Raw genomic sequence first — 25,523 nt, 5'->3', positions numbered from 1 at the left:
TCGGAGTCGATAACCACTGAGCCACGACGGAACTCTGATGATTTCTTTTTAAATCTGAGTTCTAATTATTAACAGCTTGCGTACCCTTCTACAATACAATTCTAGAGTCATTGTGAATTTGTGCAGAGTTAATCCGCAGCTACCCTGGCATGGGAGATGTTTTCTCCAGGAATATGTGAACATGTAGAACATGGCATGACCAGGTAGGGAGGCAGGGACAAGGACATTCCTGGAAGCAGCCTGTACAAGCTCAGAAGAGGTGTGAGACATGCCCCACGTTATTACAGTCGTGAAGTGGAGACAGAGAGCTCTGCTTTCGCTTTCACTTTGTATACTTTACAAAAAACAAAGAAATACAATAATTTTTTCAGAGATCCTTTAGTTTCTTTTTTTCTGGAAATTTTCTATGGTGAACATATGTTGCTTTTGTCACCTCAAAAAAGTAACATGTATCATGGGCTGAATTGTATCCTTCAAATTCATGTTAAAGTCCTAACCCCCAGTACCTCAGAAGGTGACTGTATTTGGAGAAAGTGCCTTTAAAGAGGTAAGTAAACATGAGGTCATTAGGATGGGCCCTTATCCAACAGAACTGATGTCCTTGTAGGAAATGGAGATGAGGACACAGATGCTTTTAGAGGGAAAGCCATGTAGAGACACAGGGAAAAAATGACCATCTGCAAACCAAGAAGCCTCAGAAGGAGCCAACCCTGCCAACTCCTTCATCTTGGATTTCTAGCCTCCAGAACCATAAGAAAATAAATTTCTGTTAAGTCTCTGGTATCTGGTACTTTATTATGGCAGCCCTAGCACACAAACACACCAGGTAATTAACAAAAGAGAGAAGGCAGAGTTTCCCAGTTGCTCAGTTGGTTGAGGACCTGGCATTGTCACTGCTGTGGCTTGGGTTGCTGCTGTGGCACAGATTTGATCCCTGGCCTATTAACATCTGCATGCCATGGGTGTAGCCAAAAAAAAAGTTAAATTAAAATTTAAAAAAAAAAAAAAAAGAGGGAGAGAAGGCAATCAATACCACAAGCTCTTGGCATTTCAGGTTTTCACCCTGAAGGTTATTGCTGGTCATGAGAAACACAACAGTTTCAGGAAGTAATTTGTAACTTTTTTTTTTTTTTTCTGGCTAGAATTTGAACCTCAGCCTGTGGGGCAGGGAGCAAGCAGAGTATCCACTAGAGCAAAGGTCTACTACAAGTACCACTGGCTGCCACCTACACACACACACACAGAGTAAAGCACATTCATAGAGCCCCAAAGGCAGGTCTCTTTGTGATGGATGGTCTGGAATAGAAAGCCTGTCCCTGGGGTGGAGAAGAGAAAGGGAGGAGTCAGGAGAAGGGTGGTTCTTGGCCTGAAAAAGTTCAAAAGAGCAAAGGGCGAGAAATCCAATCTGATGGTCACTCAGACCCACGTGCTCCAAGCCTGGTTCTGACCCTCCTGTGGGTCTCAGACCCTTTTGGAAATTGAATGAAAATAAGCAAGATTTGCCTAGAAAGATGTATACACATAATTCAATGTGTGTGGGTGGTTGTGTCTTCCCCCTCTAATAATTCAGCACCCTAATTTAAAATTTCCACTCTACTCTTTTACTCCTTGCAGCTGAGAGAGCAAGATGGGTCACTAGCAGCTCTTCTGGAGTCATCCGAGAAAATTCGGCCAGGGTTCTCGCTCTTGCTGCGTCTGCTCAAACTGGCACCGTCTGATCCGGAAATACAGCCTCAATATGTGCCACCAGCGCTTCTGCCAGCATGTGAAGGATCCTGGCTTCATTAGGTTGGACTAAGTGAGCTTCCTTGAATGGGTCCTCCAGGACATCTACCTTATGCAGAAACAATGCTAGTTCTTTGTATATAAAATAAACATTTGGAGCTCCTGTCCTGGCACAGAGGAAACGAATCAGACTAGAAACCAAGTGGCTGTGGGTTGGATCCCTGGCCTCGCTCAGTGGGTTGAGGAGCCGCTGTTGCAGGGGAGCTGTGGTGTAGGTCGCAGACGGGGCTCAGATCCCACCCTGGCTATGGCTGTGGTGTAGGCTGGCAGCTGTAGCACCAGTTTGACCCCTAGCCTGGGAACCTTCATATGCCATGGGTGCGGCCCTAAAAAGCAAAAAGACAAAATAAATAAATAATAAAAAATATAAAATAAACATTTACCCCCTCCCCTCAAAAAACCCCTACACTCTAGTTAAAAACATAGAAAAGCAATGGACGGCACTGTTTCAATTGAGCTTCAGCCAGCATGAAAAGTGCCCACCGAATAAGAGGTAACATCAGACTGAGGGGTAAAAGGGCAGTCGATGAACTGGGAGGAAACCAGCAACCTGTATAAACATTTCCATGAAGCAGGAGGTGAAGAGGGTCTAACATGGCCCTCTTGAAAGCAGGGTTTACAGAAGACCTGAAAAAGTCGTTTTTTGCATAATGTGCCCATAGGTGAGGCAGCCTGGGCCCACGCTGTAGCCCAGGAATGTTTCCTCTCATACAGAAGCTCATCCAAGAGCAGGAAGGTAGGTGGAACCACATGTCCAAAGTAAATGAAACCAGCCTGTGTGGTGAGCAAGTGAAATTATGAACCTACAAGTAGTCAAGTTCAAGGATTCTTCTATGCAAGGAGACACGTTAGAATTGCGTGTTCACAGGGCTCCTTCCTACCCTCCTTGAATGCCAGACAACGAAGTAGTGGAGAATCAAAACTTTTCACCTGTACAGTGGATTATTGGCAAAAAGGAATTTATAAGAACGTTCATTGCAGGGCCATTTATATTAGCGAAAAAATCACCCACAAATAGCAGCTGCTGAAATAAATTACGGTGCACTCTTTGATAGACTGTTAGGCAGCCATTGAAAATGATTGTGTAGGAATTCCTGTTGTGGCTCAGTGGTTAACAAATCCGACTAGGAACCACCAGGTTGTGGGTTTGATCCCTGGCCTTGCTCAGTGGGTTAAGGATCCAGCGTTGCTGTGAGCTGTGGTGTAGGATAGAGACGTGGCTCAGATCTGGCATTGCTGTGGTTCTGGCATAGGCCGGTGGCTGCAGCTCCAATTAGACTCCTGGCCTGGGAACCTCCATATGCCATGGGTGCAGCCCTAGAAAAGGCAAAAAGACAAAAAAAAAAAAAAGATTGTATAGAAAATGGTACAGGAGTTCCCGTCATGGCTCAGTGGTTAATGAATCTGACTAGGAACCATGGGGTTGCAGGTTCGATCTCTGGCCTTGTTCAGTGGGTTAAGGATTCGGCGTTGCCGTGAGCTGTGGTGTGGATTGCAGACGCGGCTCGGATCCCGAGTTGCTGTGGCTCTGGCATAGGCCGGCGGCTACAGCTCCGATTGGACCCCTAGCTTGGGAATCTCCATATACAGCAGGAGCAGCCCAAGAAATGGCAGAAAGACCAAAAAAAAAAAAAAAGAAAATGGTACAAACAAGTTTTTTTCCCTCCTGCTTCAAGCCATGAGGTCATTTTTCCTTTGAACTTTTTTTTTTTTTTTGGCCTCCAGTATGTGGAAGTTCCCGGGGGCCAGGAATTGAACCTGTGTCATAGCAGTGACCCAAGTCACAGTAGTGACAACACCGGAACTTCAACCCACTGAGCCACCAGGGAGCGTCTCCTTTGAACTTTTCAAAGCAGATCTTTTTTTTTTCCTGCTTTAAAACATTTTTTTTAATTAAAATATAGTTGATTTTTTTTTTGGCTTTTTTAGCGCCACACCTGTGGCATATGGAAGTTCCCAGGCTAGGGGTTGAATGGAGCCGCAGCTGCCAGCTGGCCTGCACCGCAACCAGAGCAATGTGGGATTCAAGCCTTGTCTGCGAACTATACCACAGCTTACAGCAGCACCAGATCCTTAACCCACTGAACAAGGCCAGAGATCGAACCCACATCCTCATGGATACTAGTCAGGTTCATTTCCACTGTGCCACAATGGGAACTCCCTAAAGAATAGTTGATTTACAATGTTGTGTCAATTTCTGCTGTACAGCAAAATGACTAGTTATACATATATATATATATATATACATTATTTTTTTAAATATTCTTTTCCATCATGATCTATCCTAAGGGATTAGATAGACTTCCCTGTGCTCTACAGTAGGATCTTGTTGTCTATCCATTCTAAATGCAATAGTTTCCATCTCTTAACTCCAAACTCCCAGCCCATCCCATTCCCTCCCTCCTCCCTCTCAATGCAGATTTAACCTCAAGTGTGGGATGCAGATAGCCACACCCAGCCTTTCCTTCCCAGGCACTCACTGCAGTGTGATGCCTCCCAGGTGTTCCCCCTACATAGCTCAGATCTCACCTGGACAACCTACAGGGCAAGAGCCTTTGGTCTCTCTTATCCTCAGTTCCCCCCCTGTAAAGCAGAGGGAATAAGAGCAGGCGGTCTTCCTATAAGTCCTCAGGGAAATGAGACAAGTATCCTCAGCCCATACTTGCTGAGCTCAGATTCTGCCTCAGGCACCTTCTGGGTGGCCTTGGGCAAAGTGCCTATGCCCTCTGTAAAACGAGGCTAACAAAAGCATGATGAAGGGGACTAAGTGCATTAATATATCCAAAGAGTTTACATTGAGAATTAATATATCTAAACTACTCTGCCCAGTAGCCTTCAGCCACCTGTACCCACTGAGCACTTGAAATGTGGCTCCTTCAAACTAAAACATGTTGTAAGTGTAAATTCATGTTAGACTTTGGAGACCTAATAAGAGAGTGTAAAACATCTCACTGATAATTAATATTTTGCATCTTTTAAGTTAAATAGAACATATCTTACAATTAATTTCCCTTCTTAAGAAACTTTAAAGGAGTTCCTGTCATGGCTCAGTGGTTAATGAATCTGACTAGGAACCATGAGGTTGCAGGTTCGATCCCTGGCCTTACTCAGTGGGTTAAGGATCTGGCATTGCCATGAGCCGGGGTATAGGTCGCAGACTCGGCTTGGAGCCCATGTTGCCGTGGCTGTGGCGTAGGCCGGCAGCTACAGCTCTGATTGGACCCCTACTAGTCTGGGAACCTCCATATGCCGTGGGTGTGGTCCTAGAAAAGCCAAAAAAAAAAAAAAAGAAAGAAAGAAAGAAAGAAAATTTGAAAATGCAGAGCACAAAAGGTTCCTGTTGTGGCTTGGGGTAACAAACCTGGCTAGTATCCATGAGGATGCAGGTTTGATCCCTGGCCTCGCTCATTGGGTTAAGGATTCAGCATTGCCATGAGCTGTGCTGTAGGTTGCAGATGCAGCTTGGACCCAGCATTGTTCTGGCTGTTGCATACGCTGGCAACTGCAGCTCCAATTTGACCCCTAGCCTGGGAACTTCCATATGCTGTGGGTGCAGCCCTGAAAAAAAAAAACAAAAACAAAAAACAGAGCACAATATTCCACTGGTTATCTCCCATGCATATGTTAGGTATACATGTTGATAATCTTCTGTTTGCCTTTCTTAAACAGTAAATAAAATAAAATGCAGTTACCAGCATATTTTAAATCCCATAGGTGGCTGGCACTGTATGTTTATTTAGACAGCTGGCTTAGAACAATGCCTGGCATGTAGCAGAAGTAATTGCAGTTTTTAACGCCTGGCACTTGGGAAGCACTTAACAAGTGATGGGTTTTTGTTCTAAAGATTTCTCATGGGCCAGCTCTTGCCTCTGCTTTGGAATCTATGTCTGGAACACATTGCATTGTCTGTTGCCCTGTGGGGCTTGTCACATTCACCCATCTGGAGAGCTCCTTGTCTTTCTTTTAATCTTTCTCATCCCCAAGATATCCCCAGGGATGTCTATTCACACGCATGCGCACACACCTCTCAGGCTATCAGGCAGGTGCCAGCTTCCTCCATGTCCAGTACTGCATCACCTCCCGTCTCCTCCGCAGCTCTGGCCCCCAAGTGTCTCTGCATCCTGAACTGAGTTCACTTGGCCTGGGCATGGGGATCCCTTTTGTTATCATCATTCTCTGCTTTCTCTGCAGGCCCTGTGTGGCTGAGGCTTGATATGTGATGCTCAGGAGATAGAATGCTGCCTGCAGGGGCTGGCAGCAGGCTGCAAAGAGGATGCCCAGAGGGGCTTTAACGCTTGACAGAAGCCCTCCTGGGGCCCTGAGGTCCACCAGCAGACTGGCAGCTGGTAGAGAGAAGATGGAGTCTCAGCTGTGGACTTGGATGACTCAGGTTCTCAGGAGGGCAATGTATACACCAGATGTCATGCTGTCAATGCATTTAGTAGGGGGAGAACAGTCTTTGTTTAGGAAAATATCTCAATCAGCCACTTTGGTTGAGGAAGGGGAGGTGCCAGGGACATGGTTAAAAACATGAGGAACTAAACAGCTTTATAGGGGTCGTTAACAGAAACAGGAGAAGGACCCCAAAAAGGAGAGAAGACAGGGGAGGAGGACAGAAAAATGAAAAGGGACCAGAGCAAAATGTCAGGAGCCTCAGGCTGGGAGGTATGTGTCCAGTGAGAAATTCCATTGGCAGGGACAAAGTGGCAGAGACAAAGGACAGTTTTTTTTAAAATTGTGGCAAAATACACACAACATAAAAATTACTGTCTTATGGGAAACAGGCACATGAAAAGATGCTCAATATCACTAATTATTAGAGAAATGCAAATCAAAACTATGATGAGGGAGTTCCCATCATGGCTCAGCTGTTAAGGAACCCAACTGGTATCCACGAGGACGAGGTTTTGATCTCGGTTTTCTTGCTCAGTGGGTTAAGGATTCAGCGTTGCTGTGAGCTGTGGTACAGGTTGCAGAAGAGGCTTGGATCCCACGTCGCTGTGGCTATGGTGTAGGCCGACGGCTACAGCTCAGATTGGACCCCTAGCCTGGGAAGTTCCATATGCCACAGTGCGGCCCTAAAAAGACAAAAGAAAAAAAGAAAAACAACCTATAATGAGTTATCACTTCACACTAGTCAGAATTGCCACCATCAAAAAACCTAGGAGTACCCATTGTGCCTCAGTGGGTTAAGAATCTGACTAGGGTAAAAACAGACTCGACCACATGCCCAGAGTCAGCCCTCCCTGATTATCAAGGAAGTTGACCCACTGTGTTAACAGCATCTCTTGCGTCAATAAACTTGTCTTTTCTACAAAAAAAAAAAAAAAAAAGAATCTGACTAGTATCCATGAGGATGCGAGTTTGATCCCTGGCCTCCCTCAGTGGGTAAAGAATCCATCACTCAGTTCACAGATGAGGCTCAGAGACTTAGTTCACAGATGAGGCTCAGATCTGGCATTGCTATGACTGTGGCGTAGGCTGGCAGCTGCAGCTCTCCTATTTGCCCCCTAGCCTGGGGACCTCCATATGCTGTAGATGTGGCCCTAAAAGGAAAGAAAAATACAAACAATAAATGCTGGAAAAGGTGTGGAGAAACAAGGAACCTCCTACACTGTTGGCGAGAATGTAAACTGGTACAGCCACTATAGAGAACAGTATGGAGTTTCCTTAAAAAATTAAATATAGGACTACATGGGATCCTGCAATCCCACCCCTGAGCATATATCCAGGGAAATCATAAATCAGAAAGATCCATGCACCTCTATGCTCATAGCAGCCCTAGTTACAACAGCCAAGACATGGAAACAACCTAAATGTCCATGCACAGATGACTGGGTAAAGAAGATGTGATACAAGGTGCTCTTGTGGCACAGCAGGTTAAGGATCTGGTTAAAGATCCAGTGTTGTCGGAGTTCCTAGTGTGATGCAGCGGAAATGAATCCGACTAGGAACCATGAGATTGCGAGTTCGATCCCTGGCCTTGCTCAGTGAGTTAAGGATCTGGCATTGCCATGAGCTGTGGTGTAGTTCACAGATTTGTCTCAGACCTGGCATTGCTGTGGCTCTGGCGGAGGCTGGTGGCTGTAGCTCTGATTAGACCCTTAGCCTGGGAACCTCCATATGCCACTGGTGTGGCCCTAAGAAAAAGCAAAAACAAAGCAAAATAACAAAAAACTTATTATCTTAACCATTTCTAGGTGTACAGTTCAGGGGCATTAAGTACATTCGCCTTGTGTAAGTATCACCGGCATGTATCTCCAGAATTCTTTTCAGCTTCCTACACTGAAACTCAGAACCCATTAATCAATAACTCTAGGAGTTCTCCAAAGGGAATTATACCATGGATAATGTGAGTTATCTCTTGACTACCATTACCAAACCCAATGTTATGGAGACTTTCCTCAATTCTTCATTTTAAGAGTTTTGGTTTTAGCTCTTATGTTTAGGTCTTTGTTCCATTTTGAGTGAATTTCTGTATGTGATTTTTAGGTAAGGGTCCAACCCTTTTTTTTTTTTTTTTGGCTTTTTAGGGCCATACCCACGGCATAGGGACGTTCCCAGGCTAGGGGTCTAATTGGAGCTGTAGTTGCCAGCCTACGAAAGAGCCACAGCAATGTGGGATCTGAACTGTGTCTTTGATCTACACCACAGCTCACGGCAACGCCGTATCCTTAACCCACTGAGCAAGGCCAGGGATCGAACCCAAAACCTCATAGTTCCTAGTCGGATTCGTTCACCAGTGAGCCACTACAGAAACTCCTCCAACCTTTTTTTTTCCCTTTCTTCGGCATGTGGACCTCTAGTTTCCCAGCCCTGACTGTTGAAAAGACCGTCCTTTTCCTATCGACTGGTCTTGGCACATCTGTTGAAGATCACTGGACTATATACAAGAGGGTTTGTTTCTGAGTTCTTTTTTCTGTTTCTTTGGCCTATATGTCTGCATTATGCTAATAGCACGCTGTTTTGATTACTGTAGCTTTATAGTAAGTTTTGGAATCAGGAAGAGTGTGGGGCCTCCAACTTCGTCTTTTTCTTTCTTTTTTTTTTTGTTTTTTTTTTAGGGCCACTCGCATGGCATATGGAACTTGCATCTGCGACCTACGCCACAGCTCACAGCAATGCCAGATCCTTAACCCCTGAGCAAGGCAAGGGATCGAACCTGCATCCTCAAGGATTCTAGTTGGGTTTGTTACCACTGAGCCAAGATAGGAACTCCCAACTTTGTATTTTTCAAGATTGTGTTGGCTATTCAGGGGCTTTTGAGATTCAGTGTACATTTTATAATGGCCTTTTGTTTCTTTCTTTTTGGGGGCAAAGGAGAACAAGATAGCTTTTTTGCTTTGCCGGGCAAAGGAGGCCACATCAGGCTAATTCCTTAAAGACTCTGCTCCCCTTGGGAGAGATTAGGAGGTGGTTTTATAGTTTTGGGAGTGGAAAATAGGGCCGCAGATAAGGATCAGGGGAGAGGCAAGCTTGCATTGTTTCTCAAAGCTGGTGTTTAATGGCTGCAGGACTAGGATGGATTTTTCTATTTCTGCAGGAAAAAATCATTGGAATTTTGATATGGAAGAATTTTTTTTTCCTTTTTCTTTTTCAGCCACACCTGCAGTATACAGAAGTTCCCCAGCCTGGGATCGAATCTGAGCTGGAACTGCAACCTATGCCACAGATACATCAATGTTGGTTCCTTAACCCACTTCGGTGGGCCAGGGATTGAAGCAAAGCATTCACAGAGACAAGCTGATCATTAACCCACTGTGCCACAGCAGGAACTCCTGATACCAAAGAACTTTTAAGCCCAAGAACTGTAATATCCCATTTTACATTGTTTGTTTCCCTGCCAGGTATACTTATCTATGGCCCCAACCTATGACTTGTCCATGGAGAAATCACAGACAAGAGGCTGACCTTAAGTCCTGGATGGATGCACAGCAGAGGGAAGACAAAAGACAGAGAAGTGAGAGGAAAGGACTTAGGAGGTCATTGGTACAGGACTCTGGCCAGGGGGCCTGGAAGATAAGAGTCTTGAACCCTGGAAACAGTGAGGAGAAAGCTAGAGGTCCCACTTCTTGTGGGATGCAAGTGGGAGATTTTATTTATTTATTATCATTTTTTTAGGGTTGCACCTGCGGCATATGGAAGTTCCCAGGCTAGGGGTTGAATTGGAGCTGCAGACCCCAGCCTACACCGCAGCCACAGCAACTCCAGATCCAAGCCACATCTCCAACCTATACTACAGCTCACAACAATGCTGGATGCTTAACCCACCGAGCAGGGCCAGGGATTGAACCTGCATCTTCATGGATACTAGTCAGGTTTACCACCACTGAGTGACAATGGGAAACTCCAGGAGGAGATTTCATTTAGATTTCAAAGGCCAGGGCTGCCCCACTGGTCCACAGCTGGCCTGGGCTCTTTTACCTGCCTGGCCCTACCTCGGGGCCAGGCCAACTCAGGCACCAGGCTAAGGAGGAAGACCTAGCAGGCTTGGATCATGGCAAGGTGCCATAGGGGACTGCATGCCTGGGGGTGATCTGGCCGTGGTCAGGTGAGGGACAGCTCCTTAGCCAGGGGGACCAACCCACTGTCCCTCCCTGGGTAGACACTGCCATCTTCTGGCTCTTCATCAATCCACTGCCCCACCCCATCCCAAGAGCATTCTCCTGATCAAGAAAAGGAGATGGAATGAGGTTTCCTTTACCTGTTTACAATCGTATCTTCCTGGGGCCCCACAGCTTACCTGCATTAGAGCCTTTTCCATCTTTTGGTCTCATCTACTGATGGCTGAGCCCAACTGTCACTGCCATACCTCTCCAAAGATAGCTTTATCTGTCTTAATTTTCTGTTGAATAGGGGCAGGGTCTGACTGGGGCCTGCCGTCATTACTGGTATAAAGGATTCAGGCCACAACCATTGTTTCCAGGCTCATTGTTTCCATGTTTGATGGTTGGCTGCTTGTTTCTAACTAGGATCCCCAGCACCGCCCTAACTATTGCTCCCTCTTAGGCAGGCCTGCTGGGATCCCATAACCAGTTAACCAGTTTGTCAAGTTTCTCAAGGTGTTTTTCTTTCTTTCTTCTTCTTCTTCTTTTCTCCCCCTCCTCCCCCTCCTCCCCCTCCTCCTCCCCCTCCTCCCCCTCCTCCTCCCCCTCCTCCCCCTCCTCCTCCCCCTCCTCCCCCTCCTCCTCCCCCTCCTCCCCCTCCTCCTCCCCCTCCTCCCCCTCCTCCTCCCCCTCCTCCCCCTCCTCCTCCTCCTCCTCCTCCTTCTCCTCCTCTTTTTTTAGGGCCACGCCCAAGGCATATGGAAATTTTCAGGCTAGGAGTTGAATCGGGTAGCTGCCGGCCACAGCCACAGCCATGCAGGATCTGAGTACACACAGTGATAGGTTCCCAGGAGGATGGAGATGGACCCCCACCCCCACCCAAATGTGGCTGCTCACCTTGAAGACCTGCTGAGGACATGGGTACAGCCCAGCACAAGATCTACATCCTTTCCCGGAATGTGGAGCATAGATTAACAACCTACAAGGATTAACCGCCCTCCCCACCTACCCCTCCACTGGCCTTCCCCTCCTCCTCCTTCGTTGTTCCTGCCACATGTTCCACCATGAACTCCAGCCACAGATTCCCACCACAGCCTTTATAAGCTTAGCACCTCCTCACAGTCAGAGCTGGTGCCATCTTGAGCTCAGCCCGTGCCCCTCTGATGCCGTAATCAATCTCTTTTGCTTTATTAACTTGTCCTTGCAAGTGCCTCCCTCAGCAAACCTAACACACAGCTCACAGCAAAGCTGGACCCTTAACCCACTGAGCAAGGTCAGGGATCGAACCTGAGTCCTCATGGATACTAGTCAGATTTGTTACCGCTGAGCCACGACAGGAACTCCTTGAGGTATTTTTCTGCCTTCCCCTTTATAGTTTAACTCGCTCTCTCACTACCTGAACTGTGGGCAAACCCTTTTCTCCTGGCCCCCTACAAATCTGTCTGCCCTGGCCCCAAGCTCTTTGTTTGGAATTCTCAAGCTCAGTGCTAAAACCCAACCCTTCCCGGTAGACACCTCCAGGAGACCAGCTCTTCACCTCCTGGATTTTCCCCTTCCCAAGTCCCAAACAGTTGGGGTACCATGTTGATTGGTTTCTGGCCTTAGATTCCAGGGCCTGCAAATATGCTGTCCTGGCCTTGTTCAGGGAGGTCTCTGGTTCTTGCTGGTTCAGTGGAGGAGGGGAGGAACCTAGCAGAGAGGCCAGGGGTTCCCAAACAGCGTGGCTCAGCCTCCACGAGCTCCAGGCCCATTGGCCCCTCCTCTTCCTGCCTACATTTCCTGCCCCCCTCACCATGGGGCAGACCTATTCATTAGCCACCTGCAGCAATGCAATTCCTTCTTCCTCTTCGGGTATGTGGCATGTTTGTTTTGGGGGTTGGATTTCTGGGGTTCCAGGTTCCCATGGAGATGGGAGGTGGAGGAGAGGGCATGGCCACTGCTGTCCCAGCCAGACGGTGCAGGGCGCTCAGAGGGCATCCTTCCCTCCTACCCCATAGGTGGCTGTCAGATATTCTGGAAATAGGGGCACTCACTCCTGGGGCTCCTGGGGCTCCTGGGGCTCCTGGGGCCCCTGGGGCTTGCAAAAGGCAGCTTGAGGTGGTTTATGTCCCCCAGGTTTGATCCAGGACCTGAGAAGCTGTCCAGACCCATGAAGTCCATCAGCACACGTACAGATTACAACTTTTGTCCCCAAAGTGCTTGGTGGGGTGAATGTGAGTGATAGTCCCAGGGAGAGGCTCATCAGAGGGAGCCACAGAGGAAATGGACGGAACCATCCCTCTGTCTGGTGGCTGTCCCCCTGACTGTCAGACCTAGAAGGACCAGGTGTGGCTGACACACCCTTACCCTCCACTGGCCACCCTCTTTCTGGGATTTTCTGCAAGCCATTCTCTACACACCACCACAATGCTCTTTTAATATTTAGCTCCACTTAAAATCCTTCAATGGCCTCCCACAGATCTCGGAATAATGGTGTCCTTGCCAGGAATAGCAGTGTCCCTACCAGGCCTTGGCCCAAGGCCCATCCCCTGACCATTCTTCTGAACTCACCATCCCTCCCTCCCCCCAGATCACCATACTCCAGGCACACTGATCTTCTCCCAGTCCTGGCATCCCAAGGCTGTTTCAGCCCCAGGACCTTTGCACTTGCTGTTCCTTCTGTGCAGAATGTGCTTCACACAGATGGCCTCATGGCTGGATCCTTGTCATCTGGTTTGCAGCGCAGAAGTCAGCTTCCCTGGAGTTCCCATCATGGCTCAGTGGTTAACGAATCCCACTAGGAACGATGAGGTTGCAGGTTCAATCCCTGGCCTTGCTCTGTGGGTTAAGAATCCAGCATTGCTGTGACTGTGGTGTAGGCTGGTGGCTGTAGCTTCTATTAGACCCCTAGCCTGTGGGTGCGGCCCTAGAAAAGACAAAAAAAAAAAAGAAAAAGAAAAAAGTCAACCTCGAAGTTCCTGTCATGACCTAGTGGTTAATGAATCCAACTGGGAACCATGAGGTTGCGGGCTCGATCCCTGGCATTGCTCAGTGGGTTAAGGATCCAGTGTTGCTGTGAGCTGTGGTGTAGGTTGCAGACGTGGCTCGGATCTGCCGTTGCTGTGGCTCTGGCGTAGGCCGGTGGCTACAACTCCAATTAGACCCCTAGCCTGGGAACCTCCATATGCCACGGGAAGCGTCCCTAGAAAAGACGAAAAGACAAAAAAGAAAAAAAAAGTCAACCTTCCCCTGCCTGCTCCAGTTTAGAATAGACTCCTTCCTTTATGCTGTATTCCCTTATCCCATTTTCTTTTCTTCTCCCCACATACCCCTTTCTGAAGCTTCAGCTTCAGGGTCCCTCACTCACTTCATGCTCCCTTCCAAGGTCTACCTAAGTTTGCCTTCTTTTCTTTTCTTTTCTTTTCTTTTTTTTTCTTTTTTTTTTGTCTTTTTGCCATTTCTGAGGCCACTCAAGTGGCATATGGAGGTTCCCAGGCTAGGGGTCCAATCTGAGCTGTAGCCGCCAGCCTATAACACAGCCACAGCAACTTGGGATCCAAGCTGCATCTGCAACCTACACCACAGCTCACGGCAACGCCGGATCCTTTAACCCCCTGAGCAAGGCCAGGAACCGAACCCGCAACCTCATGGTTCCTAGTCGGATTCATTAACCACTGCACCACGACAGGAACTCCAAGTTTGCCTTATTTTCTTAAAAAGGATTCCCTGTCCAGCCAACCCAACAGTGTAAGCTTCAGGCCACACAGAATCTAGATCCATGTGTACCTAGAGCAAAAGACCAGGCTGTATTTGGTACATACTGTGCCTGTCTCTGGCAGGAAGACAAGCTCAGCATTCCTCCTGCCAGGCTATTTCAACACACCCTTGGCCTCCCTGATCTCTTCAGGTCTGGGTGCCAAACGGAAGCCTTGCACAAGAATCTTGGTAATTGCCCTGCTCCTTGTACCTGGGGTTCAGTAGGGGTGGGGGTGTGGACAGGGCGTGGGATGTCCAAACTCTAAGAGCTGCAGTTGGTGCTTCTTTCTCTGGATACCCTTGCCTTGATGGGCCCCCAAATAGACACAGGCGTTCTCAGTCAGCATCCATACCACTCTCTACTCATCCTCGGCATGGAGACTGCAAAGCCTTCTGTAGAATATTTAATCCCCTTCCTTTTTAAGCTTTTCTGCAAAGCTAATCCCAACATCTACCATCTACTCCACCTCTTACCAGCTTGGGCAAATATTTAGCTTAGGTCTTAACTCTCCAGCTGCCTTGCCCTTGGCAGACCTGACTAATTGAGCACAGAACTCCTTCCAGGTGAGCCACCTGTGTAACCACTGCCAATAGATCAGAGAGGAAACCTAATGACCTCCTAATGAAACTCAGGTCTAAATGACTGAAGAGGTAAATCTGATTCAAAAGAAAAGGGCTAATGCTTATCTTGAATTTCTGCATCTACACTGAGTCCAGGAGGCTGGTTCCAAGGACATATTTTTATGTAATGAAATGAGAGGATGGAGTTCCCACTGTGATGCAGCGGGTTAAGAGTCTGACCACGGCGGGTAGGGTTTCTACAGGGGTGTGGGTTCATTCCCCAGCCTGGCGCAGTGGGTTAAAGGATCCGACATTGCCCCAGCTCTGGATAGGTTGCAGCTGCAATTTGGATTCAGTCCCTGGCCCAGGAACTTCCACATGCCACGGGTGAAGCCATTAAAAAAAAAAAAAAAAAAGAGTTCCCATAATGGCTCAGTGGTAATGAACCCTATTTGTATCTATTAGGATATGGTTTGATCCCTGACCTCGCTCAGTGGGTTAAGGATTCGCTGTTGCCGTGAGCTGTGGTGTAGGTCGCAGATGGGGCTTGTATCCTGCTTTGTTGTGGCTGTGGTGTAGGCTGGCAGCTGCAGCTCTGATTGGACCCCCTAGCCGGGGAACTTCCATATGCCATGAGTGTGGCTCTAAAAAACAATTCTGGAGACTGGGGAGTCCCAGAACAAGGGGCTAGCTGATTCTGTATCTGGTGAGGGCCCTTCTCCCAGTTGCAGAGAGCTGACTTCTTCTTGGAAACTTACGTGGTGGAAGGATGTCCAGAGACGCCTCATGCCATTTGTACAGGGCAGCCACGGTGAGCCTGTCCTTATATTCTGAGAGAGAGTATCACTTCCTGGTGGCAAAAGAAGTAAGTTGATGACAAGGAGTGAACCGAAGGGCTACAGACTACCAGCCTTGACAAAGAAGGCTAAGTCGGTGGCCACTGGACAGTAATTCCTGCTAGGACTGTCCCACCGCATGTGTGTTACTTACAACTTCAGCTCGCCTCTTGCCAACTTCCTTCTCTGGTTCTCACAAACTCCACCACCCTCCTCAGTGCCCCCAACTCTTGTGCCCCTCATCCTGTGTCTCCCACTTGTCAAAGGACGTAGCAGCCACCAGGCAGTGACCGTTTCAGCCCCCTCCTCCCCAGGAAAGAAGGCAGAGCTTCTCCTGTCTGCTGTCAGGGGCTTGGACCCCTCAGGATGTGTGGTCTCAGCCAACTCTGGCCTTGACCCTCCTCTCTCACTGGCATATTCAACCTCACCTCTGCCAGCCCCTCTTCTTCAGCACTTATTAGGCTAAAGATATTCCCAGCTTGGAGTTCCCTGGTGGGCCTCACAGTTAAGGATCCAGTGTCATCACTGCTGTGGTGAGGGTTTGATTCCTGGCCTGGGACCTTCCCCATGCCAAGGGCGTGCCCAAAAAATAAAAGTAAAAAGATATTCCCATTTTTTTTTTTCCTAGGGCTGCAGGTGCAGCATATGGAAGTTCCCAGGCTAGGGGTCCAATTGGAGCTGCAGCTATCGGCCTACACCACAGCCACAGCAACGCCAGATCCTTAACCCACTGAGCAAGGCCAGGGATCGAACCTGCGTCCTCATGGATACTAGTCAGGTTCCTTTCTGCTGAGCCACAGTGGGAATTCCAAGATATTCCCATCTTTTTTTTTTTTTTTTGTCTTTTTAGGGCTGTACCCGCAGCATATGGATGTTCCCAGGCTAGGGGTCAAATTGGAGTTGCAGCTGCCAGCCATAGCCACAGCAACAGCAACGCAGGATCCAAGCCGCCTCTGCGACCTACACCACAGCTCACGGCAACACTGGATCCTTAACCCACTGAGCAAGGACAGGTGTCGAACCTGCATCCTCATGGATCCTGGTTAGGTTCGTTGCCACTGAGCCACGATGGGAACTCCTAGGCTGAGAACATTTAGTGGTGAGCAACATGTTGAAGTGTGCAAAACAACCACATAGTTGCCCTGAGGCTACTGTGTGAGGGAAGAGGGTTGAAGAAGAAATTAAAAGCCCTTTGTCCTTCCCCCATGACTGTGGGCAAATGAGCACACACCCTAAGCCCTGGATTTCCCTTCCACAGAACTAGGATAAGAATAGCACCTACTTCATAGGGTTGTTATGAGGCTCAAGCGGGATCATTCTAGAACAAGCCACCAGTGCCTGTGGGTTTTATGACAACATTAGGACAGTCTCTGTTGAAGGGCTAGAGAAGAGAAGAGGTTAAAACTGAGTGAGAGAAGGCAGTCTGCTTTTTTTTTTTTTTTTGGTCTTTTTTTTAGGGCCACTCCTGCGGCATCTGGAAGTTTCCAGGCTAGAGGTCCAATTGGAGCTGTAGCTGCTGGCCTATGCCACAGCCACAGCCATGCAGGATCCGAGTCTCCGGATCTGCAATGCCAGATCCTTAACCCACTGAGCGAGGCCAGGGATCGAACCTGGGTCCTCTTGGATTTTAGTCCAGTTCGTTAACTGCTGAGCCATGACAGTAACTCTGGTAGTTAGCTTTTTTTTTTTTTTTTTTGTCTTTTTAGGGCTAAACCTGTGGCATATGGAAGTTTCCAGGCTAGGGGTCAAATCGGAGCTACAGCTGCTTTATCCGAGCCGCGTCTACGACCTACACCACAGCTCATGGCAACTCCAGATTGTTAACCTACTGAGTGAGACCAAGGATCAAACCTGCATCTTCAGTGTTACTAGTCAGATTTGTTTCCACTGTGCCACAACTGGAACTCTGAGAGATGGTAGTTTGGATCCAGGTTTTGAAACATGGGAGGGCAGTGAGCTGATGAGGTCTGTTTGCCAAGGGCATTCCTAATCCAACAGTGCAAATGCTCTGGGGCTGCGAGCCCAGGAGCCTGCAACTCCTTCCCAAGCCCAATGCTCTCTTTCTGGCCATCTGGATGACCTTGTGAGCACCTGACGTGGTTTCAGCAAGCGGCTGGCCACAGCGCCTTGCGTGCTGTCCCGGGCATTCCTGAGACAGCCCGCTGCGAAGTTGGGGGAGGTGCTTGTGGATCAGAATGATAAACAGTTTAGAGCCAGGGAATGAAAAGGTCACCTTTTGGGCTCTGTCCTGGGGGAAGGGATACAGTTTCCAGGGGAATGAGCAATGGTTCTTAAGAAGTACATTGAAGCAGCCCTTAACACTTGTCCGGTTGCTAGGTTCTGAACTTAAACACAAATGCTATTTGTCCAGGACACAGGCTCCAAATGAGGACTCGTGAGCTAATTCTGTGGTGGCTGCAGCCAGCTTATACAGGTTTATGAGAGCCAATTGTTAAATTCTCAGGAATTTTGTTAAGCCAGTTATTAAACATAGCAACTATTAAAAATTAAGTTATCTAGGAGTTCCTGTCATGGCTCAGTGTGTTAAGAACCCAGCTAGTAATCCATGAGGATGCCTGTTTGATCCCTGGCCTTGCTCACTGGGTTAAGTATCCTGCATTGCTGTGGCTGTGGTGTAGGTTGGCAGCTGCAGCTCTAATTCGACCCCTAGCCTGCGAACTTCTATATGCCTCAGGTATGACCCTAAAAAGACAAAAATAAATAAATAAATAAATAATGTAAACTTACAATTAAATCATATTAAAAGACTCAAAATGTATCACTTCAGAGTTCCCTGGTGGCTCAGGTTAAGGATCTGGCTTTGTCACTGCTGTGGCTTGGGTCGCTGCTGTGGCAAAGGTTTGATCCCAAGCCCTGGCTGGGGAACTGTTTCATGCCATAGATGTGCCCCCCCCAAAAAATTACAAAATTCATCCTTCCTATTTATTTTACTTCCTATTTATTTTACTGTATTTTACTAGGATTTCACCTCTTAAGGATATTTACATTTTGGTAACTATCTGGTGGAAATATTATAAAAAGAAAATACTATGCAACTCTGTGTTCCATGACATTACACTGGAAGTCTGAAACTGACCACTGTTGGAGTTCCTGCTGTGGCTCAGCAGTAATGGACCTAACTAGTATCCATAAGGATGTGAGTTCGATTCCTGGCTTTACTCAGTGCATTAAGGATCCAGCGTTGCTATGGTTGCGGTATAGGATGGCGGCTATAGCTCTGATTGGACCTCTAGCCTGGGAAATTCTGTATGCTGTGGGCATAGACCTAAAAAGAAAAAAAAAAAAAGAAAGCAAAGCAATTGGCCATGGTGGAAGTATGTACACCACAGAAATCAGTAAATGCTAATCAGCACACACACATCCTTCTTAGAGCTGGTTGTTTTGTTTTGTTTGTCCTATCTAGGGTGGCTCCTGAGGCATATGGAAATTCCCAGGCTAGGGGTCGAATTGGAGCCGTAGCTGCCGGCCTACACCACAGCCATGCCAGAGCCACAGCAACAGCAGATCTGAGCCGCGTCTGCGACCTACACCCCAGGTCACGGCAATGCCGGATCCTTAACCCATTGAGCAAGGCCAGGGACCGAACCCGCAACCTCATGGTTCCTAGTCGGATTTGTTAACCACTGTGCCACAATGGGAACCCCATGGTAAATGTTTTTAACAACCAGCTCTAGGAGTTCCCAAAGAAATAGCAAAAAAAACAACAACAACAAAAAAAACATTTACCAGCACCTCCCTGGATGAACTAACTGATGACTGAAATTTTGTCTTTAGCCACTTCTCATGAGTTTTGGCATTCTCTATCTGCCCCACATAAACAGGGCCCGAGTCCCACTCTAGCTTTTTGGGTTTTCCCAGTCTATTTTTGGAGTGAGCGCCCAAATATCACTGGGTCCTATCCACCAAGGGTGTGAATAATGGTGCTCATTACTCTTTTGGTCTTTTTGCCTTTTCTAGGGCGCTTCCCGTGGCATATGGAGGTTCCCAGGCTAGGGGTCTAATCGGAGCTATAACCGCTGGCCTATGTCAGAGACACAGCAACATGGGGTCCGAGCGGCGTCTGTGACCTATACCCCAGCTCACAGCAACGCTGGATCTTTAACCCACTGAGCAAGGCCAGGGATCGAACCGGCAACCTCATGATTCCTAGTCGGATTCATTAACCACTGCGCCACGACGGGAATTCCTCCTGCTTGTTACTGATCACTTAGCGCTTGTCACATCCTCCCTCAGCTTGCGCTCACCACATCACCATGACACTGGTATTAAACCTAATTCTACCCATTTTACAGATGATAAAGCTAGCCAGAGGGAAAGCAAGCAACTCTCTCCAAGGCAACCAGGTAAAACAAGGTGGAATCCTCTCATAACCACTACAGATAAAGAATAATCTGATAATCTGACAAAGAAATAGGATTAAGTCGTTCAATTGCCACTCCTGCATGGCGCCAGCCCTGCCTTTAGTATTCAACTACCAAAGGGCATTGATTTGATGGCGATTTATGGTTCTTAGTCACACCCAATAAAACTGCGGACTCACAGAATACAGCCTATTCCAGGTTTTTCAGAGACTTTAATGAATAAATAAGACTGTTCTAGAGTTAACCAATCCACTGTTTCAGTTGATGTGGTGCTTCTAAATCAATCAATTATTAATTAAGAATTGAGATCCAACTGTGGAATCAACTCAGCTCAAGACCTGGGCACTCCCATGAAAGCAAAAGCCCAGAGTCTTTAAATAACTTGTTGAAGGTTACACAGCTTGTTAGAAATGAGGACAAGGGAGTTCCCGTCATGGCTCAGTGATTAATGAATCCGACTAGGAACCATGAGGTTGCGGATTCAATCCCTGGCCTTGCTCAGTGGGTTAAGGATCCGGCATTGCCTTGACCTGTAGTGTAGGTTGCAGACTCGGCTCAGATCTTGAGTTGCTGTGGCTCTGGTGTAGACTGGCAGCTATAGCTCTGATTTGACCCCTAGCTGGGGAATCTCCACATGCCATGGGAGTGGCCCAAGACCTGGCACAAAGACAAAAAAGAAAAAAGAAAAAAAAGAAATGAAGACAAGACATTAACTAGGCCCAACTGATTTCAGAGGCCTGCTCCAGGGAGAGGTGTATAATGACTATGTTAAAAGCAAAATTCAACTGAGTAAGTTTAAGGACTTAATGGGCTTTATTCAACAATTCATGAATTGGGCAGCGACCCATCTGGCAAACAAAGAGCTGTGTAAAAGGAAAGACCTTTATAGGAAGAAGGAGGCAGGGCAAGGTAGTTATTCTAGCTAAGAGTGGATTGTTTCAGGCAAGGTCACCTTTCTTTGGGGGAAGGTGGGATCTATCAGGCAGAATGCTTCACTAGCCTGACTGGGTAATTTCGAATTGGCTGGCTAAAGATCACATTCCTGGGAGAGGCTGAAAGTGCCATTAGGTTAGGTTAGATATTAAGTCTTTTTTTTTTTTTAAGGGCTGTGCCTAGGGCATATGGAAGTTTCCAGGGGTCAAATCAGAGATATAGCCCCTGGCCTACACCACAATCACAGCAATGCCAGATCTGAACCACATCTTTGACAGACACCACAGCTCGTGGCAATGCCAGATCCTTAATCCACTGAGCAGGGCCAGGGATCAAACCCTCATCCTCATGGATACTAGTTGAGCTACTCTGGGAATTCCAGGTATTAAGTCTTGATTTGCTGATATGGCATTTAGCACAAGTGACTTCATTTGGGGCTTGTTGTCTATTTTTTTTCCAACACCCATGGCATGCAAAAGTTCCTGGGCCAGGAATTGAATCCATGCTATAGCAGTGACCCAAGACACAGCAGTGACAACACCAGATCCTTAACCTGCTGTGCCACCAGGGAACTCATTATTTCTCTTATTTTATTTTATTCTTTTAATTGATTTACAATATTCTGTTAATTTCTGCAGTACACCTGTCTTTTTTTTTTTTTTTTTGTCTTTTTGCCATTTCTTGGGCCGCTGCCATGGCATATGGGGGTTCCCAAGCTAGGGGTCTAATCGGAGCTGTAGCTGCCAGCCGACACCAGAGCCACAGCAATGTGGGATCTGAGCCGAGTCTGCGACCTACACCACAGCTCACAGCAACACCAGATCCTTAGCCCACTGAGCAAGGGCAGGGATCGAACTGGCAACCTCATGGTTCCTAGTTGGATTCGTTAACCACTGCGCCATGATGGGAACTCCCACCTGTTTTTTTTTTTTTTTTTTTCTCATTCTTTTTTTTTTTAATTTTCCCACTGTACAGCAAGGGGGTCAGGTCCACCTGTCTTTTTTAACACAATTTTTAGGTAGCCATTATAAAAAGTCTTTTAAAAAAAAAGCCTTTTTTTTTTTTGTCTTTTGTTCTTTAAGGGCCGCACTCACGGCATATGGAGATTCCCAGGCTAGGGGTCTAATAAAGCCACCAGCCTACGCCACAGCCACAGCAGCGACAGATCTGAGCCGCATCTGCGAACTACACCACAGCTCATGGCAACGCAGGATCCTTAACCCACTGAGCGAGGCCAGGGTTCGAACCGGAAACATCGTGGTTCCTAGTCAGATTCATTTCCACTGCGCCACAAAGGGAACTCCTAAAAAAAAAGTCTTATAAAATAATTGTTTGTTTGTTTGTTTTTTAGGGCCCTACCTGTGGCATAGGGAAGTTCCCAGGCTAGGAGGTGAACTGGAGCTACAGCTGCCAGCCTATGCCACAAGCCATAGCAAGGTGGGATCCATAGCAACACCAGATCCTTTAACCCACTGAGCGAGTCCAGGGATTGAACCTGCATTCTCATGGATACGAGTCAGGTTCGTTACTACTGAGCCACAACGGGAACTCCCTATAGAAGAATATTAAATGGTAGAGGAAAAATGTCTGTTAAATATTAAATTAAAATGGAGGTTAAAAATAACTGAATTTTATCAATTTTTGGATACATACTGTTTTTCACATTTTAAACATATCTGAAATAGGGTCCATCAAAAACCAGTTTTGAAGTTCCCACTGTGGCTCAGTGGGTTAAAAACCCAACATAGTGTCCGTGAGGATATGGATTCAATCCCTGGCCTCATTCACTGGGTTAAAGATCTTGCACTGCTGCAGGCTGCAGTGTAGGTTGCAGATGCAGCTCGGATCTGGCATTGCTGTGGCTGTGGTAGAGCTCTGATTCGACCTCTAGCCTGGAAACTTCCATATGCCACAGGTGCTGCTGTGAAAAGGACAAAAATTTTTTATGTGTGCAACAGAAGACATTTTAGGGCAGTTTCTTCTATGGCACAAAAACGTTCAGCAGCATCTCTTGGAGCAATGGGATGCAGGTTTGGTCCCCAGCCTGGCACAGTGGGTTAAGGATCTGGCATTGCTGCAGCTGTGGTATAGGTCGAATTTGACCTCTGGCCTGGGAACTTCCATAAGCCATGGGAGCGGCCAAAAAAAAAAAAAAAGAAGAAGAAAAAAAGACATTTTAAGCAAATGAGAAGGCAAGCCCCTGAGTGGGAGAAAACTTTTGCAACACATATATCCAAAATGGAGACTCGAAATGCATGTTTAACTCCTACAAATCACAAATTGGCAGACAATCCAATGGAAAACATAAGCAATAAACTTAAAACAGGCACTTTACAAAAGAGAATATTCAAATGGACAATAAGTATATGAAAAGGAACGTAATCTCATTAGTCTCTAGGGAAATGCAATTTATTAGTTTAACACACTGACCAACTGCACCACAGAGACCACGGGAAATGCAATTTCAAACCACCACGAGAACCATGATACACCCACAAGAATGACTAAAACTGAAAAGGATGACAATGCCAACTGTTAGCAAAGATGTAGAGAAACTGAAGCTCTCCTACATTGCTGGAAAAATATAAATTAGACACTTGGGAAACTGGCAGTGTCTGTTAAAGCTGAATGCTTAAGCATTCAGACTATGACTGGTAACTCTCTCCTAAGTGTCATCCAGCAGAATTCATACCTTTTTCATGTGCAGCAGGAGACAAGTGCTAATACGTCACAGAAGCATCACTAATGACAGCCCCAAACTGGAAACAACCAAGATGCCATCAATAGTAGAATGGATACATAAATTCTGGCAGATTAGTAGACTTTTATATAGCAATGGAATTACTAAATTACAACTACAGGTGAAGAAATGGATGAATTTCACAAACACAATGTTGAGACATGTTATGATAAACAGCAGAACATACTGTATGATTCCATTTACAGGAAAAACAAAAATAGGCAAAACTAGACTGTTTTAGTGGAAGTTAGGATAGCAGTTACTTTGGGGGAAGTTGGGAAAGATGGTGCCTTGGAGGTAGTTGGAAGAGGGTTTGGGGGTCTTGGTGATATTATGTTTCCTGATCTGTGTAGTGTTTGGGTTAATATTCATAAGTTGTACACAAATGATTTGTATACTTTCTGTATATGCACTGTAAAAAGAAGCAAAAAAGAAAGAATTTAATTTCTTTCTTCCTTTTTCCCCCCTGATTTTCTTTTTTCTTTCTTTCTTTTTTTGCTTTTTTTAGGGCTGCACCTGAGCTCATGCCAGATCCTTAATCCACTGATAGAGGCCAGGGATTGAAACTGGATCCTCATGGATACTATTCAGATTAGCTTCCACTGCACCACAACAGGAACTCCTGGGAGGAATATTTTAATAACTTTTTCAGATATTAGGCCTATTCTCTTTTTTTCCCATTACCATTCAATTTTTTAAATTAAATTTAATTTTTATTTTCTATCGGAGTATAGTTGATCTACAGTGTTGTGTTAGTTTCAGGCTACATCAAGGTAATTCAGTTATATAAATGCACATATCCATTCTTATTCGTAGGTTATGAATTATTTATTTATATTCTTATAGGTTATTACAAAACATTGAGTATAGTTTCCTGGGCTTGTTGGTTATCTATTTTATATACAGTAGTGTTTATGTTAAACCCAAACTCCAAATTCCTAATTTATCCCCACCCTTAACCCCTCACCTTCCCCCTTTGGTCACCCTAAGTTTGTTTTCTATGTCTGTGAGTCTGTTTCTGCTCTGTAAATACATTCATTTGTGTCTTTTTTTTTTTTTGGCTTTTTGGCTTTTCAGGGCCGCACCCAGGGCATATGGAGGTTCCCAGGCTAGGGGTCTAATCAGAGCTGTTGCTGCCGGCCTACAGCCACGACGGGAACTCCTCATTTGTGTCATTTTTAAAGATTCCATGTATAAGTGACACCATATATCTGAAAGACTGCTAAAATTTTTAAAGATTGACAGTACCAAAAGCATAGAGTGAATTAGAAGAAAACGGTTTTTTATTAGTACAATTGAATTAAAGCTGTTTACAGCTCTTCTTTCCCACAGGAGTTAAGCATGAATTTCATGAATTTAAAAAGCATAAGAGATGAGAAAAACAAGCACAGGCAGCACACAGGGTTAGATGAGCCAGTAGGAGTCTGTGGAATTTGAGATTCCACTGCAGCAGGAAGGGAACCAGACTTGAAGGGCTCTTTTTTTTTTTTTTTTTTTAATTAAGACATTTGCTTTGTTTTGAACAAGAAAGTGGCAAGTGGGGAGTTCCCATTGTGGCACGGCAGAAACGAATCTGACTAGTATCTGTGAGGGTGCGTGTTCAATCCCTGGCCTCATGCTATGAGCTGTGGTGTAGGCTGGCAGCTGCAGCTCTGATTCAGCCCCTACCCTGGGAACTTCCATATGCCTCGGGTGCGGCCCTAAAAAGCAAAAAATTAATTAATTAATTAATTAATTTTAAAAAATAAATAAATTTTAAAACAATGGCAAGTGACATAAGCAACTGAGAGTGTGTCCCTAATAGGAGAGAGAGCTCTTCCTCCTCCCCCTCCTCATTCCAAAGTATAATTTTGGGGAGAAAAAAGTGTCCTAAATCTAATTAGTTGTGTTACCTACTGTTGCACCTCTAGTTTGTTTTCCTGCACTAAGCAATTCTGCAGGACTGAATGTCCTACAGTTTAACTCCATTCTAACTCGGTTGGCATGGAGATTGCATTAAATCCCA

General features: G+C 46.3%; 1 long non-coding RNA gene and 1 pseudogene across 1 annotated transcript; one reads left to right on the top strand and one right to left on the bottom strand.

The window, feature by feature from the left end:
- The first annotated feature begins 1,618 nt into the window (after nucleotides 1-1,618).
- On the top strand, nucleotides 1,619-1,880 carry LOC125135817 (40S ribosomal protein S29-like; annotated as a pseudogene).
- Nucleotides 1,881-13,205: 11,325 nt separating this feature from the next.
- On the bottom strand, nucleotides 13,206-16,848 carry LOC125136025 (uncharacterized). The gene is made up of 3 exons (XR_007137093.1): nucleotides 16,746-16,848; nucleotides 15,386-15,477; nucleotides 13,206-13,236 (listed from the first exon to the last, which is right to left on the bottom strand). It is a non-coding gene; the product is annotated as an uncharacterized LOC125136025 (long non-coding RNA).
- Nucleotides 16,849-25,523: the final 8,675 nt, after the last annotated feature.

The sequence above is a fragment of the Phacochoerus africanus genome, chromosome 9, assembly GCF_016906955.1.
Source record: "Phacochoerus africanus isolate WHEZ1 chromosome 9, ROS_Pafr_v1, whole genome shotgun sequence".
NCBI classification, from domain to species: domain Eukaryota; kingdom Metazoa; phylum Chordata; class Mammalia; order Artiodactyla; family Suidae; genus Phacochoerus; species Phacochoerus africanus.
This window is presented reverse-complemented; position numbering and strand designations above follow the sequence as displayed.